This window comes from Scleropages formosus, chromosome 8 (assembly GCF_900964775.1).
Source record: "Scleropages formosus chromosome 8, fSclFor1.1, whole genome shotgun sequence".
NCBI classification, from domain to species: domain Eukaryota; kingdom Metazoa; phylum Chordata; class Actinopteri; order Osteoglossiformes; family Osteoglossidae; genus Scleropages; species Scleropages formosus.
In genome coordinates, this window is record NC_041813.1 from 5,937,454 (window position 1) to 5,953,874 (window position 16,421).

At 44.7% G+C, this 16,421-nt stretch overlaps 2 long non-coding RNA genes across 3 annotated transcripts in view; both read right to left on the reverse strand.

Moving 5' to 3' along the window:
- Positions 1-533: 533 nt before the first annotated feature.
- LOC108942733 (uncharacterized) lies at positions 534-5,832 on the reverse strand. Its single transcript, XR_001966730.1, has 4 exons — positions 5,648-5,832; positions 5,332-5,372; positions 2,906-3,005; positions 534-846 (listed from the first exon to the last, which is right to left on the reverse strand). It is a non-coding gene; the product is annotated as an uncharacterized LOC108942733 (long non-coding RNA).
- Positions 5,833-6,681: 849 nt separating this feature from the next.
- Positions 6,682-16,421, reverse strand: part of LOC108942635 (uncharacterized) — a 34,686-nt gene continuing 24,946 nt past the window's right edge. The window contains exons 1-3 of one of the 2 annotated variants that reach the window (XR_003797855.1): positions 7,497-7,712; positions 7,131-7,216; positions 6,682-6,893 (exon numbers count right to left, since the gene is read on the reverse strand). This is a non-coding gene — a long non-coding RNA (uncharacterized LOC108942635). Of the gene's footprint in view, positions 6,894-7,130; positions 7,217-7,496; positions 7,713-16,421 lie in introns of those variants that run through there. The other variant, XR_001966720.1, reaches the window with a different exon arrangement.

Sequence of the window (16,421 nt, forward strand, 5' to 3'; positions counted from 1 at the left end):
ATCAAGGGTCAAGTTATGCAAGAGGGAATCACAAAGACATGTGCTGGAGAGGGTGGAGAAAGCATAGCCCTCCAAAATCTTGTGTTTTCCGTGTTCTAATAATCCAAAGGCAGAAATGGCTGGTCGATTTTGCTTGAATCCAATCATCCTGCCAGTCTTACCAGTGCTAAAGTTGAACTGAACCTCAACCTCAGTCTATCTGAAGTCATCCACCTGCACAAATCAGAAACACCCATGCTCCTCTCACAGAGAGTGGGCTATTTGTGGACAATCTGGGCTCCATCCACCACACTCAGCCAGAAGAACACCATACTCTGCCTCCAGGATGAGGTGGAAAGCCTCTGTCCACAGATACAACTGTCAGATGCTCAGACTTGCATAATAATCCTCAGTAATCCTCACTTCTGGAAGAGCACTCCTCTTCCCTCAATTGTCCTCCTGCTACAGGTAAAGACAAAAATGACTTTCTGAGCACATAATGAAAGCCATAAGGCATTGCTCATTATGGGAACACCCAGAGGAAAATGTGCCGGTATCTTAAGTAGATAAACTGTTTATACAAAAAAAGCATCATTTACATATATTTTGCCTGTGGTGACTCATTCAACCTTTCAGCATTCCAACAAATGAATCAACTGCTTTTGTTTGATGTAGATAAGAAGTACTCAAACAGATGAAATTTATGTAGAAAGGTGTTTTCTTCACTCCACACTTGCCGTAAATCTTTCAGCTAAACGCAGATAAATGTGTTGGCGCTGTCTTTTCAGGTTAGAACAATGGTGGTTTGGACTTGGATGGGTCAGAATCAGTTGCTCCCTCACATGGCTCAGCCCCATGACAGACCACCTATGAAAGGGAAACCAAAATGAGGCCTAAATTACAAGCTCATTTTTGCAAGGATAAATAGGTAATGCTAACTGCAAAACTGAACGTATCAACAGCTCCAGTGAGCTGTTGGGGGGGGGGGCGGTGTACCGCAACAAACAGAAAACAAGCAGCCATGGGAGCCTGGCAGACCAGAGCATTCTGGAGCCCAAAGCAATCACTGGCAAGTGTTCAAACGTGGTTAATCACTGTATGCTATGTGTACTCCTGTTAAGGTATTATGAGCTATACTGCAATGGATTCACTTTGTGATGTTAAAACCTACATTATCTGTCAGTTCCTTTCAATAAAAGCTCAAATTCTGGAACGTCAGACAGCTGGGAGACGTTCTAGGAACATACAGTTCAGCATCTCACCAAGATGCAAAAAAGTCAAGCTGGATGTCTTCTACCCCAGGAGCCCTTGACCCAAAGAATGTAACTAGTTTTAGGATTTGTAAGGGTCTAGTGAGAGCTGTCTCAGAGTGCCAAGTGTGAACCTAACTAAGAGATGGTGCTAGAGTGGGGATGAGAGCTGTGCTAGTGAAGGAGGCAAACAAAATCCTTTCCACTGAGCCCTTTCCACCACTCTATCCCAGCTTGCTGCACTGTAACCCAACCCAGATGTGGATCTGCTGGGGCCTGGATCTGTACTGGCTGGAGATCTTTCCACACCGTGTTGTGCATGCTGCAGACCCAGCACTCCTTGAAGGGAAATCACATTGCCCCCCTCCACCTGCCTGCAGCTGGTTGCTCAAATGCTGGTCGAACTCATTACTGAAAATACGAAAATTACAGCCATCTGAAATATCTTCACGGCTTCAGACGCACACCGCTGGCTAACCTGGTTCGGTGCTGGTGTACTTTTTCTTCTCCCCCATTTAGATTAGATACTTTAAATTTTGCCAAGCAAAACATGATTACCACGCAGTCTGACACTGAACCCAGAATGCTGTTGTTCCTGGTCGAAGTATTTATTTATTTATTTGTCTTTCCGAATGGAAATTTTGAGGTCCATTGGGCTGCCCGTTCTGCTCAAACAGTTTGAATCAAAAGTAGGACGATGGGGAAAAAAGCATAAGGGAAATTTCTATTAACCCCACAGCACGAGAGAAAAACAGAAGCCATGTGGTCCTCATTTCGGCTAGGATTTGAACAGTAAATGGAGCAAGTCCAGAGCTGGCTTATCAGCCCCCCTTCCTTACCACTCCCAAGCCCTCGCCATTGCCCATCCCTATTTCCCCACCATGATGCTCACCCCCATCCCCCCGAGAGGTAGAGCACAGTCCCATAGCATTAAACATGAGTCCACAAGGCACAATCTAGGCTCTGTTCTACTCCTTTGCCATCCAGCTTTCTCACGGATGCCTCTCGTGCCAGAGCTTTGGCTTCCTGAGAGGGGCGGGTAGGGGGTAGAGCTAAAGGTCCGATAATGGCCCTACAGGCCCAGCAGCGTGACGGCCTCTGGAAGGACCACAATTGTAGCAGCTGGCTGCCGAGTGTCCATGTTTATATCAAGTTAAGCTGACAATACAGGAAGCTCATTTTCATTTCAAAAAGAATGTTCCAGAGGGGAAAATCAAAATTTTACTTTAAATGGGTGATTAATCAGAAATACAATATAGGTGTAGCCCCTATTGTTAATGCAAGCATTAGCATTGTGTTTTTAGTGGTGCTTTTAAATGAATCTCCTTAAGAAACTATTTTTTTACTTCTCACAGAGTAACGTAGTAAAGTTACACAGTAAGGAAAAGTGGTAAACCATGGCATGTTTGTGCTGTCATAAGAAGGGAGGCATTTTGATGGCAGTGTAAAATGTAAGTGCTGGTGCTTAGTTAAAAAAAAAAACTATTCACATGACATTTTGAACTAAGCAACGTATTTCTAACAAGATCATGAGTCAAAGTTAAATCTTTCAGCAGGCACAGCGCTGCTGAATTTGTGAATATGAGAAAAATGTTTTTCTTACTAATATTTTGACGCACATAACAATATGCTCTACATGTGCAGTTTTTCCTTCATGATTCATTCATTCCACTTACTTCTGGGACTTTTGGATGCTGCCCACCCAGTGGTCTCCTTCCTTTCAGGGGTTCCTCAATTGTAGTTTTGTTTTCATCTACCCCACACATTTATCTGGATCTGTGGGATATGTTTAAATTTTACCTTCTGAGCACGGCTTGCTGAAGCCCCCCCCCCCCCCCCCCCCCCCCGCCCCCCTTTCTGTCTTGGAATGTGCCCCCTTTTACCTCCTCATCAATCCACTGTCCTGCTGAAAGAAAAGGCAACTGGTATCTCATACGTGTGAGAAGAGCTGGCCTGACATTGCCCTAATGAAGAAGTAAGGGACAAGTTCAAAACATCCTTTTGCTGACACTACAAGGGCGCTTCCTTTTACCACAGGAAGCGAGGACAGGACGCTGGAAAAAACAGTCCTCTGTTATTATTTCATCAACATTTTATGTAGTTTTTAATGTCTCACAATTTACCTTCCTACAATTTGTCTAGTGCTTGGCAGTTTGTGCCCCTGTGGTTACTGGATGAATCATCACCACCTTCCCTTAGGAAAAATCGACAGGACTAGCATTTGGAAGAATCCTGCTCTGGAAAAATCTCCTTTTTTTTGGATGCCTGAACGTAATCTGCATTGTCAATGTAGGCTGATTAGTACTCTATGTGCAAGATGAGATTCTTTTGTTAGATTTAAATCATGATGGAATGTTGAGAAATAAGCATGTTCTTGTCAGGGTATGGAGATCTCATTCCAAACCCCCTCAAAGTTTGTACCACGGTGCCTTCATCAATTGTCTGCTGGTGGATTGGCACAGATAAACAATGCAAAAATGAGATTATCTTGCAGAATCTGCATACTTCCAAACACAAACCCTTGCGTCATTATCATGTTCCTTGGCGAATGCTTGTTGTGAGTGGTCCTCATGCTTCTTATAAAAACTATGCGAAAGACCAGAGATCTGCAGGGAAAGCTTTCATGTGGATGTTTGCACTATATAAATGGTTCTTCATACAGTTCCCACCATTTCTGCCTACCAGCAGCAGAGGCCCAGTAACAGTGCCATAGTGCAAACTCAAAACAATGACTAACAGGCATCCTCATGTGCGCAACGCTCCACTCTACATGACTGAATGTTCATATCATGGCCTAGTAATTCAGCAGTGGTTTCAAAGTGAAAGCATTAAGACCAGAACGGATGTAAACCAGAGCTAGCTTGGTCAAATCCTGGAAGCAAGGGAGAATTCAGCAGTTTCAGGTCACCACAAAGGATGAGCGGCTGGGTGGGCAGTAGAACTGGAAAGATTGAAGTCACCAGATGGAGTTTTCTTGTGTGGCAAATACATTGGAGTCATTCTGTTGAGTGTCAATGCAAATTCTGCCACACAGTCACAGGAAGCAACCATTACTAAATGACGCTCTCAGTATAAATTTGTAATTGTAATGGAAACATTAGCTATGTAAGTCATTACCACTGCGACTGGCAGATAGTCAATATAGGCAGAGGCCCTCCTCCAATGCTGTAACTCTGGCATACTGGGCTGCGGTGGCACCACACTGAAAAGGCACACAGTCCCCCCGTTAACTTTACCCCCACACAGAGCCACCGCAGTGCCAACCTCTTCCTTGCACTCAGCGCTATACACCCCTGTTCTCCCCCAAGTTGGTCAGTGATGTTGTCACGAGATGTGCGATGAGACACATTATGTGGCAACAACCCTGCAGCAACATCTCTTTGGTCTAAACTGACCAGTGCACAGCCTGCTTATTAATTTCCCTTAATTAAACATTTCGTTAGCACTCACACATTACAGTTGACCGGGAACTTTACCTGGGAGAGAGTTCTCCCTCAGAAAGAGCAGCTTGTGTGTGTTTTAATTCTTAAATTCTTTACACAGCACTAAGGAAATCAAGACACGTGTGTCTTATGGTTTTCCACCTATATCTGATGGAGTAATATTTATGTTAATATTTTTTCCAGTCTGTTAGTCAAGGAGCCGTTTCAGCTGAGGACAGACTACGACTAAACTTGCTTGATTACCGAGCAGCCTTTTCCTGCAACCCTTAGGTCATGCTGGGGTCAACCTCCCCCAAAATCCCTTTCTTTACATTGTTTGGTAATAAGACATAAGAATTTATTAATCTGACATCCACTCCCAACAGATTAATTTGAGGAACGCTTTGATCATGCACAGTATCCTCGTTTGAAAATTTAAACCAATCAACAGTAATCAATTAGCAGAACAATGTGTGGGGGTCAAAGGTGAAAGTGCCACACATTAATCTCTGCTTGTGCACAAAACACGGTCTCATTAGGACCCTGCCAGCCATCACAGAAAAGGAGCAGATTAAATGCACATTAGCAGTGATTAATGAAGAAATGAGGTGAGATAAACAAAGATTTTGTCACGCCAGTCCGTCAGAAGACCAGTTGTTTGCCATTGTTCTTTTTCTTACCTTGCTTTGCTCTACTGATCTTATAGTCTGTCAATCCACACCTTTAAAGATAAGACCAGAGGCACAAAATGAGTGTGTGTAAGGCAAGGTAGCAAAGTTGATAAGGTACCAGACCTGACCAAAGGTTGGTCTAAATCATTCTAAATCATTTATTCTAAATCATTATCCCAAACAGGGCCAAGCTCTTATACATATGAACAATGCAAAGTGCTTAAGAGGAAACGGTCCAGCTGTGTAAACAGGCAGAAGGGTCTATATTAACATGTTTGCTTAACAGTTTAAGTAAAATAACAAATAGATATACACAATCAACTACCTGAGTTGTAAGGTAAGGAGGGTGTGAGAGCAGCAAGTTCAGCCAGGTGACAGGCTCTAGCAGCTGGTGACCCCCCAGCATCATTACTCCGCTGCTGGGTGGCAGGGCTCTGGGAGATCTGCAGTGTGAAATTGCCAACGAGGAATTTCAGGCACACTGCAAGAAGCACAACATGGTAAAGATCTCCAGTGGAGGCAACTACAGGGATTAATTCTCTCACTGGGCCATTGTTACCCTTGCGGTAGAGAAGCACATTGGGCACAGCGCTCTCCCCTTTCAAACTGTGGTGTATGGGTCAGTTATGGCTGCCAAGAGTGGCACCTGGATGATAGAAAATGGTTTGGGCCGGTTTGACTCTGGTCAGGGAGCGAGCACAATCCATGGACCCTCCACACGTGGGAACAGCTCACCAACCTGCTGCCAGAGCTCACAGGTCGACCCAGGTCCAGTCACAGACGATAAGTTACTGGAAGTCCACCAGCTGGGTCCTGGATTCTAGTGCTTAACCGAGAGGCTTTAAAACTGTGTAAGTGCAGCCGTTTCTGGCTCATACAGTGTTTTTTGGGCACTGCGGAGGATGCATAGTCAGGGAGGCCCTTTCAAATGAAATGCGAGATCCACCATTCATAAAGGTGTTTGTGTTTTTGGTCTTTCCCTGCATCTTTACTAACACTAAGCTCAGACTATGTTACATGTACATGTTCACATATGAAAAACAAAGTACAGACTAGTACTCTCATGATACGACAGCACACTTTACATGTATGCACATAGATTAGTGGCTGTAGCAACATGGAGGACATCCTGGTTGGATTTTTTTTGCTCCGAAAAACTAAGACTGAGCTCCCATAGTCCCTCTGGCTTCTGCAACCAAATGTCAAAATAGAATCAGCCTCATTTGGAGAGGTTTTGTGTCTACTCTGCTTTGTGTTCCTTCTCTAAGGCACAAAGGTGACACAGTCTTATTTGAAGTGTGAAGCCTTATTTGAATGTGTACGGTCAGAGATGTCCAACTTTCCTGTGTTTGCGTGTGTGTGAAAAAGAGAGAGAGAGTGAGACTGCTTGCCTGGGGTGGGCAGGGAGGTCCCCCGTCGCAGCCAGGCAGGATGTTCCCATGCAGCGGGAAAACAGGCAGCTGGCTGGAGGAGCGCCAAGCCAAGCCTGCCGCAGAACAGCGGTGGAAGTGTGGATCGCATTTCTGTTTCCTGAGCCCAGTGCCATACCAGCAATGGGAGGGGTGGGCAAGCTGAGAAGGAGCACAGTGAGCGGGAAGAGCTGGAGCAGAGTGGAGCGTTGAGACAGGCTGGCAAAAAACACCGTACACAGGCACTGTAGAAGCACTGTCCCTCAGTAGAAGATACGTTCTTCAACCATGAACCCAGCACTGAAGATAAAAACATTTTAATAAAAGAGACGAACTGTCTTCTTCCCATCTTGTTTCTGTCGAAGCACCAACCCCCCCGGGATTTTGGGATGCACTTACCTTATGGAAGCCATTAATATCAGCCCTTGCAGCTGGGCCCATTTAGCACTCATCAAGACACTGGCCGTGATGTCACAAGCTGTGGGCTGGAGAACAGAGGGGGAGAAGTGCTGTGTCAGGCCCTCTAGGACCCCCCCCCCCAACCCATCAGCCCCCCAGTTTCCCCACCGCACTGTAAATTAGCACATTCCCGAAGGAAAAAAGTCACACAAACCCAACTCAAGCTGCACAAAATGTGAAGAGTAAAAAACTCAGTGCCATGCGCCTAAATATCGTTTCAGTTTTACGCTCCCGGTGTCATGTTTTCATTGAAGTTCTCCCAGACAGATAATGATGTTTAATGCCAGATACGCAGCTTATACCTACATGAATAATGTGTTCATTGTTCCTGGTTTTTCATAAAATACAGTGCTTTCTCTCTGATTGATCTGAAAGTGGGGAAAAGTCAAAGTAAACTTAATTATCACTTCCACAATATGTTTAGAAAATGCACTGGAGTGAAATAGCATTTCTCCTGGAGCACAGTGTGACATAGAGGACATCATATACAACATATAGTTTTACTACTACGGTACAGTTCACAGTAACTAACTACTAAACTAAAAACACCGGAAAAGGAGGAGGAAAACTAAATCCCTTGAGGGAAATCACTTGAAACCTTAATAATGAAATTCTAATATCCTGCCTACAGTACAGCCTCCCTGTGAGCATCACTTAAGGTTGTGCTCAGTAAACCGCTGTCCACGTAACCCATTTGAACCCCAGCAGTGGTACGCCTTGAATGCACAGGGTTCGCTCTCTTTAGAGAATTGGGTGAGCAATGGGTGGTGTTACCTCTATCTTTGTCAAATCGCAGGCTGTGAATTCTCGATGCAGCAACACTGTGGAAACGATACCACAGCAGACTGGTGGCGTGTGATGGGGGACTTTTACGAGCTCTGATGTTATCAACTCTGTTGCACACGACCTGGCGGCCCCATGTTCAGTGCACCTATATTTAAACTGTTCCCAGGGCGACCTTGAACAAAAGCGCCTGCGTCCGCCAGGAAAGCAGGCCCTGACCCTCCCCCCCAGTACTCACCCCCTAAAGTGCCGGCTTCTGCATGCTGTGGAACAACAGGAAGCACGTGTGGGAAGGCAGATAGATGGAGCCTGGGCCCTCGCAGGCCATGGCCATACTGGCCTAAAAGGCTAACTGCCAGCCCAGGGATACTTCCTCATCCTGGAGGGAGTGGGGACACCCAGGGTTGGTCCCGATAAGAGACAAAAACGCCCCGCTTCCCAGACCTACTCCGGGAAGCCTGAGGGGGAGGGCTATTTTTAGCCTTTTAACAGGGAAGAACAGCAGGTTGTCATCCTGTCGATGGCATTAATGAGAATCACACGGCTGCACAGAGGATAAACATCTCTATCAACCCTGCACTCCCATGTGTGCCGTATTTTCCTCATGAACATACCCCCGAGGACAGACACAGGTCTCCCCTGGCCTGACCTCAGTGAAGAACAGCCTTACTTATCCCCTACTCATTTCTCTGCACTGGCCTCCTATAGCTGCCTGGATCAAATTCAAGGCTCTGGTTATTGCCTACAAATGTATCAATAGAACTGCTTCCAACTATTTACAAGAGTTTATCAACCGCTACACCCCAACCAGACCGCTTCGCTCGTCTACTTCTGCTCGCTTGGTGGTCCCTCGCACGAAAAGTAAAGCACGGAGGTTCTCGGTTCTGGTTCTGTTGTGGTGGAATGACCTCCCTTTCTCGCTCAGAACTGCAGAAACTCTGTCTACATTCAAGAAGGGTCTGAAAACTCATCTTTTCCGGGCCCACTTGGCCCACGATCTCTCCAGCTCATGTTTGGTGTAAATGTTCATGCACTCTAATTTCATGATCATCCCAGATAACCATTTACACAGCCGCTACTCCTGTATTGTATGTGAATGTTTCTTTGTGTACCTTAAAAAAAATTGTAGGAAGGTGATCAGGATTCATCTATCCTGCGTTTTATGCACCTACTCGAGTGATGAACATCGGTGCATCAAGTGGAAAGTAACTAACTATGTTTACTCAAGAATCACATGTCTGCAACTATGTCTAGTTCTCCTAGTGTAATGTACAAATTGTATTTTCGCTGAGATGTACGTCTCTTTGGAGAAAAGCATCTGCTAAATGAATAAATATAAATATAAACATGGGACAAGCGGTTCTGAAAATGTGTGTGTGTGTGTGTTAATGTAAATGTGAACGTACTTGCTTCTCCACTCGCTCTGTCAAGGAATATTGCATTATAATTTCACTTTTAGGTGTCACGGACAGAGGAACAGGTGTATATCTGAAAAATTTCCTCTCTTCAACGCATCACCAAAGAACATTGAGTTTGCAGGTTCAAGGCATGCTCAGGCACTACAATAAAGCAAGTATTACATGGGAAATAAAACTAAACTTGATGCACACATCAGGTTAGTCACATTTTGGTAACACATTTCCTCTAATCCATATCTCTCCCAAATCAGTGCTGATAACTTGGACTGCGGGGAAGCTCACCTTATCTCCTGAGTTCTAGATTCAAAGCTGGACCCCAGCCCTGTCAATGTCAATGTTTGCAGAGTACCATGGTTGAGACATACACAGGGTTGGGGAGGAAGCCTTTGAGTCAGTTGACCCCTTTTAAAAAACAGAGCAAAGAACATGATGGGCAGGAAAGCAGCAGCCTCTCCCATCCCACCCAAGTTATTGTCATGACAACACAGATCAGTGGCTCTTCAGAGCTGTGCTTTTATCAATGAGATGTGTTCCAGTAAAGCCCACAGTTTTTACCAGGTCCACTTCTTCTCACGCATCATTTCTTATTAAGACAAATCCTTGCTTTGACTGTGACTCCCAGAGTACAACGGTTCATGAGGAGCTTCTGGATTGTCTCAAAACCACGATGCTTGAACTGATATCCCAAAGAGTCTCACATGTGTGTGCGCACTCACGAATACACACCAGTCCATGCACACAAACTTTACACTGAGAGGTTACTTCAGTCCTGTCAGAACATGTGAGCAATCATCACGAATCAAAACAACAGCTCAAGCGGAACCACAGTGTGTTATTCCCCGGAGGTGCGATGCAAGATACCGAGCTGCCAGGTAGGTGTGTGAATGCAGAAAGCCAGGTTTTTTCCTCAGCCCTGTTCAGCTCTGTGCCAACGAAAAGGTTTTCCTCACAGCACATGGGTGGTACATCTTGGATAAAATCAACACGAGATCCACCGGTCGCAGTGTCCGTGAGGTTGGGTGCCACTCTTATCTGTACATCACAGTGCACATTCTTTGCCCATCAAGAAATGTAGTAAATGCTTAAATGTCCCCCAACGTTTTTATTTAGGGGTTCCTCAGTGCTAAGGTCTGGCATGGGCTGTGTGTGTTTTGTCAGACAAAAGCACCTCTAAAACCACTTGAAGTAAATCCACATCACTGGAGCATTTTTCTGGCTCTTCACCTCCGTCTTATTGAACGTTCATGACCGCAACATAAAGCGTCTTCTTTCTTTCCACAAAACAACAGCACGAGGACAATGAACTTTAAACGAACAGAAATGGTCTGAAAGCACAACGCCGTCATCACACAACAGCAATCAAAGAAAGGCAATGAAAAGGGCTGCCATGGCTGTTGTCTCTAAGTGTGCTTCATGGGAAAACAGGAACCGATGAAAGCAGAGAAGAGGAGATGGTAGGAAAGAGGGGTGAGAGGGGTGGAGGGAAGGCCAGGTTGGGGAGCTGACCAAGCACCTGGATGTCTGCCATTCCTACTTTTTCTCTCCAGTCTACCCACACTCCACAGGCCTACCCCTCAGTTACGCAGCTCCCCCACCATCACCTCCTCCTCAGCCCTCTTTCCCTAACTCCCTTTCCCTCTTCTTCTCATTTTTTGTGACCTAAATCTATTCCAAAAGCAACAGTAAAAATAAACAGAGTTCTGAGTAATCTTTGTACATCCTAAGGCAGTACAGCTGTGAAGTAACTCTACTGTTATATAAGCAGTCTGGAGTTTACATCAGTTATTTCACTTTATGAAAAAATCTGATTTAGTTGCACAATTTTCTTTATTCTGGGTGGGCTGCAGGGCTTGAGCAGGAGGTGGAAGGGGTGAACATGAAGAACAGCCAACTCAGTTACCCAGCATTCCACTTCCCGAGGTCAGATGACCAGGACACAAGAATGAAGAGGTCACATATAAGTAAGGACTGGCTTTCAACTGCCAAAGCTGGTTTCTATTCCAACAACTGCAACAAACAATTTTGTAACACTCTTTTTTGAGAAGCCTTTATTTACAACAGAATTATACAAAATCCAACCACAAGCTTGTGGAAACAACCAGGGTACATAGCAGTAATAAGAGCCTAAGAGGAAAAGGCAGTGTTTGAAATGTTGTTTCCGTGATGGGTGTTGTGAAACACATCAAATCAAAACCAAAAATATGCAACCTTGCAGCATGTTCTTGTGTATGTCTAAAATAACCTCTAATTGCAGCTTGCAGTAAACAGCCTGGAAGCCTGAGACCTTGTGGAGCTCATCTCTCATATCTGGCACCTATATAAGGAACGAGTGTTCAGCCGTAGAAATGACCGATACGACACCACATGGGGTGAATCCACATGTCTCAGTCAAAAAACACTATTGCTGACACTTGGGCACAGATTAGCAATACTGTCTGACTGTATCACCTGCCTATATGTATGGCAGGTTGAAACTGTTTAAGTGACTCACTTCAGCTGCTTGAGAGTCACTGGTTCAACTCCAATGAGTCTAGACTAGTACGTAATTAGTTTCTGACTGGTTCTTAATCATTTGTTGCCAGGGACTGTACTTTGCCAATGTTGTACAAGTCTCTTCTGCAGGTGTGATAAAGCAGCAACGCAATAAGACATTTTACCAATAATGTACAGATATACACCACCACAGAGTCTGAAACCACCTGTTCCAAGTGGTTTGGGGGGGGGGGTCCACAGCAACCCAGAGCCTAATCTGAGAACAGAGGGCACAAGGCTGGAGGGTTAGGGGATACACCCAAGATGGGACACTAGTCTGTTGCAAGGCACCCCAAGAAGGGCTTGAACCCTAGACCTACCAGAGAGCAGGCCCTGGCCAAACCTGCTGCACCACTTGCACTCCTTGCACAGATACAGTGTATATATTTTTAATTAACAAGAGCTGGGCACGTTATACCTTTTTGACTCGATCAAAATCAATCCATCATCAACAACCGCTTGTTCCATGCCAGGATCTTGCCCAGCAACATAGGGCATAAGGACACACCCAGGGTGGGGCACCAGTCCATCATAGGGCACTCCAGGGGGGGCTCAAACCCCAGACCTGCCACACAGAAGGTAGCAGCTGAACCCATTGCACCACCATGCCCCCCTCCAAAATCAATATTTCATTTTCAGAACCGCTTGTCCCATACAGGGTCGCGGGGAACCGGAGCCAACCCGGTAACACAGGGCGTAAGGCCGGCGAGGGAGGGGAGACACCCAGGACGGGACGCCAGTCCGTCGCAAGGCATCCCAAGCGGGACTTGAACCCAGACCCACAGGAGAGCAGGAATGTGGTCCAACCCACTGCGCCACCGCACCCCTATAAAATCAATATAAAATTTTAAAAAAATATCTTATAGTAATGACAAAAACTGTTTACTTGTTTTCTTTCGAGGACTTGGGCATTGTGATGAGTAGGCAGAATTTGGTAATGTTAGAAATTTAACCTTCTGTGTGTGTGTGTGTGTGTGTGTGTGTGTGTGTGTGTGTGTGTGTGTGTGTGTGTGCAGTGACTGACCTTTGACTCCAATAGCAGCCATAACATCCTCTCTGGGCCTCTGCTCGTGTAATCCATAAACTGGAATGTCCTTCCCACAACCTCACCAGACTGAGCCCAGTGGGCTTCCAAACATCTGCTGAAATGTCCCATTATTTAGAGAGACAGAGGAGATTACTTTGGGGTATCTCATGTATTTCCACAAGGCTCTTTTGTGGACATAATTATATCATAGTATTAAGTCAGAATGGATGAAGGCCTAACGAAGTCTGGAAAAGATAATTGTAATATTGATGGATTTTTCCATCTGATGGGTTCTCCAGAATTTCAGTTCACTGTTAGAAGTAAGGTAGTCACCACCCCCTACGCCACACAGTTGGGAACGGGGCCGGGGAGAATAATTCTGCTAATCTCACGGATCAACAGTCAGAGATGGGAAGTGAGAAGAATGTGTATATTAAGTCCCTCTTAAGTTTGCCTCATTGGGATAAGAGTAATGTCAAGATAAGGGCTTTCCCCCACCCCATGCCCCTGGGTCTTGCAAATGCCTGTGAACGCAGTCCATCGAAACCAACATCGACATCTGCAGCCCGTCAGACTTTCCTCGTCTGAGCTGGAGGTGTTGATAAGCCGCAACACATGTTGGGCACAATCAGACAGTGAATCAACTGCAGGGAATGGGGGCAGGGAAGTGGTGTACTCAGTTGTGCCAGGGTTGTCTAACCTCTTGCAGTTCACCCTTTGTTGTCTAGCGTCAAGTGACCTCAGCGCTTCAGTCAAAGTGCAGAGCGGCCTCTGGCCTCCAGCAACATGTTTTCACGTTTTTCTTCAGTTCACTACCTTATGAACGCAGGCCTCACAATGCCCACACCAAGCAATAATGGTGTACGAGGGAGAAACGCTTCTGAGATGACATTTGAAATGAAACACATGTCATTCATTAAACACATTTCCTTCAATAAATGACAGCAATAGCTGGTATTGGTAATAAATTAAAACGAACCCAAAATGACTGGGGTAAAATGTAGGCATACTCACTGATCACTCCGGGTTTGTAGAAATGTCAGATGACAAATGTGACTTTCCTATCATCCAATTATATATGTTTGAGATAATGATTACTTTCCTGCCCATCATTGAAGTGTTGAAATGGGTGTGTCATGTAAACATGTTTTAGTTTCCTTGTTAAATGGTTTGAAGCAGCATTCATAGTTTCCAAGTTTGAAACCTGATCAGTGTGTAAAGCTGCATTTTCAGTGGTATAACAGGAGACCTTTCTAGAGACTAGAAACAAGAAAATGTTGTTAGGTTCAAGTTTTTAAGAGCCACACTATCTGATGTGTCATTTGGGCCTCTTTAGCTGAAACAGCAGTTCCACCAACACAGAAATATATTGCATAAAGGAGCCATGATATCTGTCAAGAGAACTTGCAGATGGTTACATAGGATGGCATGGTGGCACAGCAAGCAGTGCTGCTATCTCACAGTGCCTGGGTGGAAAGAGAGGATGTGGGTTTGATCCCTGTTCAGTCTGTGTGACATTTGAATGTTTTCCTCATATCTCCATGGGTTTCCTCCAGGTACTCTGGCTTCTTCCCATGGTCCAAAGACATGCTGTTTTCTGGATTGGTGACTCTAAGTCACCCATAGTGAGAGAGAGAGTTTCAATGATGTATAGATGAGTGACCCATTGTAAGTAGTACATATAGCAGCGTAAACTACATTGGGTGAATAAAATGTGGGCTGATAACACCACATAGTGTTCCTTGGAAGTCGCTTTGGAGAAAAGTGTCTGCCAGATGAAATCATGTAAACCTGGCCATGTCAAGGTGATGTTCTGCAGTCTCATTCCTGGCTCCTGCTCCCTTCTCTGCTTGAAACTGAGAACCCCTCCAAAAATGTATTGCTCGGCAATGAAATCGTTACTCAGGGATTAACAAGGGGGATCTGAGAGAGGTCCGGACCTTTAGCCATGGGATTTAACGGTAGCCAGCTGTGCAGGATAGCTTGGCTATGGCGTGGGAGTGGTTGTGGGTGCGGAAGCAGGTGGCATGGGCAGAAAGGTCCACTCACTTCCAATCACAATGTCCACATTAAATCATAGCCTGAAACTGTGGCCAACTCTTCATTCTATTTTAAAGACAAATATTAATTTTTGCCTTCAACTTCCTTGTCTTCTAATATCTGCTTTTAGAAACAAATATTAATGTCTTTCATAATAAATGTACTCTTACTCCATCTGAAAGGAGTTTGTATTTATGAACAAGTGAAATTTGGGGTGAAGACTTGCTAATTTTGTACGCAAATATGAATGTTTCAGACAAGGCATCAATCTGGCATTCAAACCAATATTGTCACTAAGTCTTTAACATCTAAGTTTGGGCTAAACCCATGTTACTTGTGTATGAACCCAAGTCAATGCCACCAAGTTCAAGTCTGAGTCCTGAGTCACTGGCTGGATCATTACCCAAGACCCAGTCATTTAAGTGGAAATCCTAGTTAGAGTCAGTAGATTTAAGAAGGTTTAAAAAAAAATAAAAGAAAAACTGTAACACAACATTGTAAAAAAAAAAACCTCATCAAACAGAAGTCCTAAACGGAGTTCAGCTAAATAGTTGTCTGTTACTTAATACTTTTGTGAAAGCCACTTTTAACTCCAAATTCAGATTCAAGCTATTAGCTTTTGAGTTTGAGTCCTGTGCAATAGACACTTGAGTAAGAAACACATTCAAATTGCAAACTTGAATACTTCAGCTACTAATGTTGCTTAACTTGTGCTTTAGAAGTGCTAAGTGACTTACATACTTATACGATCCTTTGATACATCTCAATATTTTATGGGAGCAGGTTTGGGGAAATATACAGCTCAAGGCTACTACGGCAGTAGAAAGATACTGTGACTACAAAGCCGTCCAGCAATTCAGGAGAAACACATTCCACCAATTTCTATCCAAACATGTGTTGTCTCACCTCCTCCAGAAGTTCATCATATATTCTTTTCCATAAAGAAAGGGAAAAGATGCATCTTTCCCATCAGTTTCATGCTGGGCATTACGAAGAGTGAGGTTACTAAGCTACAGCAGCTAAATACCAGTTTTGTGGAACAAACAATGAATGTAAATGAATGCAATTACAAGGAAGTACATGAATACCCAATTATTTAGTGTTTAGCTGACAGTCCGTCGACTGTGTTTTATTTGTGCTACAAATACAGGGCTCAGTTGATCAGGTGTTCCAAACATAGGCTACAGAGGATGTCTGAAGCACATGGACATGAGCACAAACAACCCACGCATACAGCCAGTCATCGAGAAACTGTCTCTTGCACAGGCCACACACCACAAATGAACTCACAGGGACTGTGGAATTGCTGGAACTATTTTCAACCCCCCGCCATACCTACTTAAGAACCACACCCTTGGACAGATCCAGGGTCAACGAAAGGCTTGGCTCCTGGCAAGGCCCACTCTGCAAGCTCAGAGTAAAGTTTCTTTA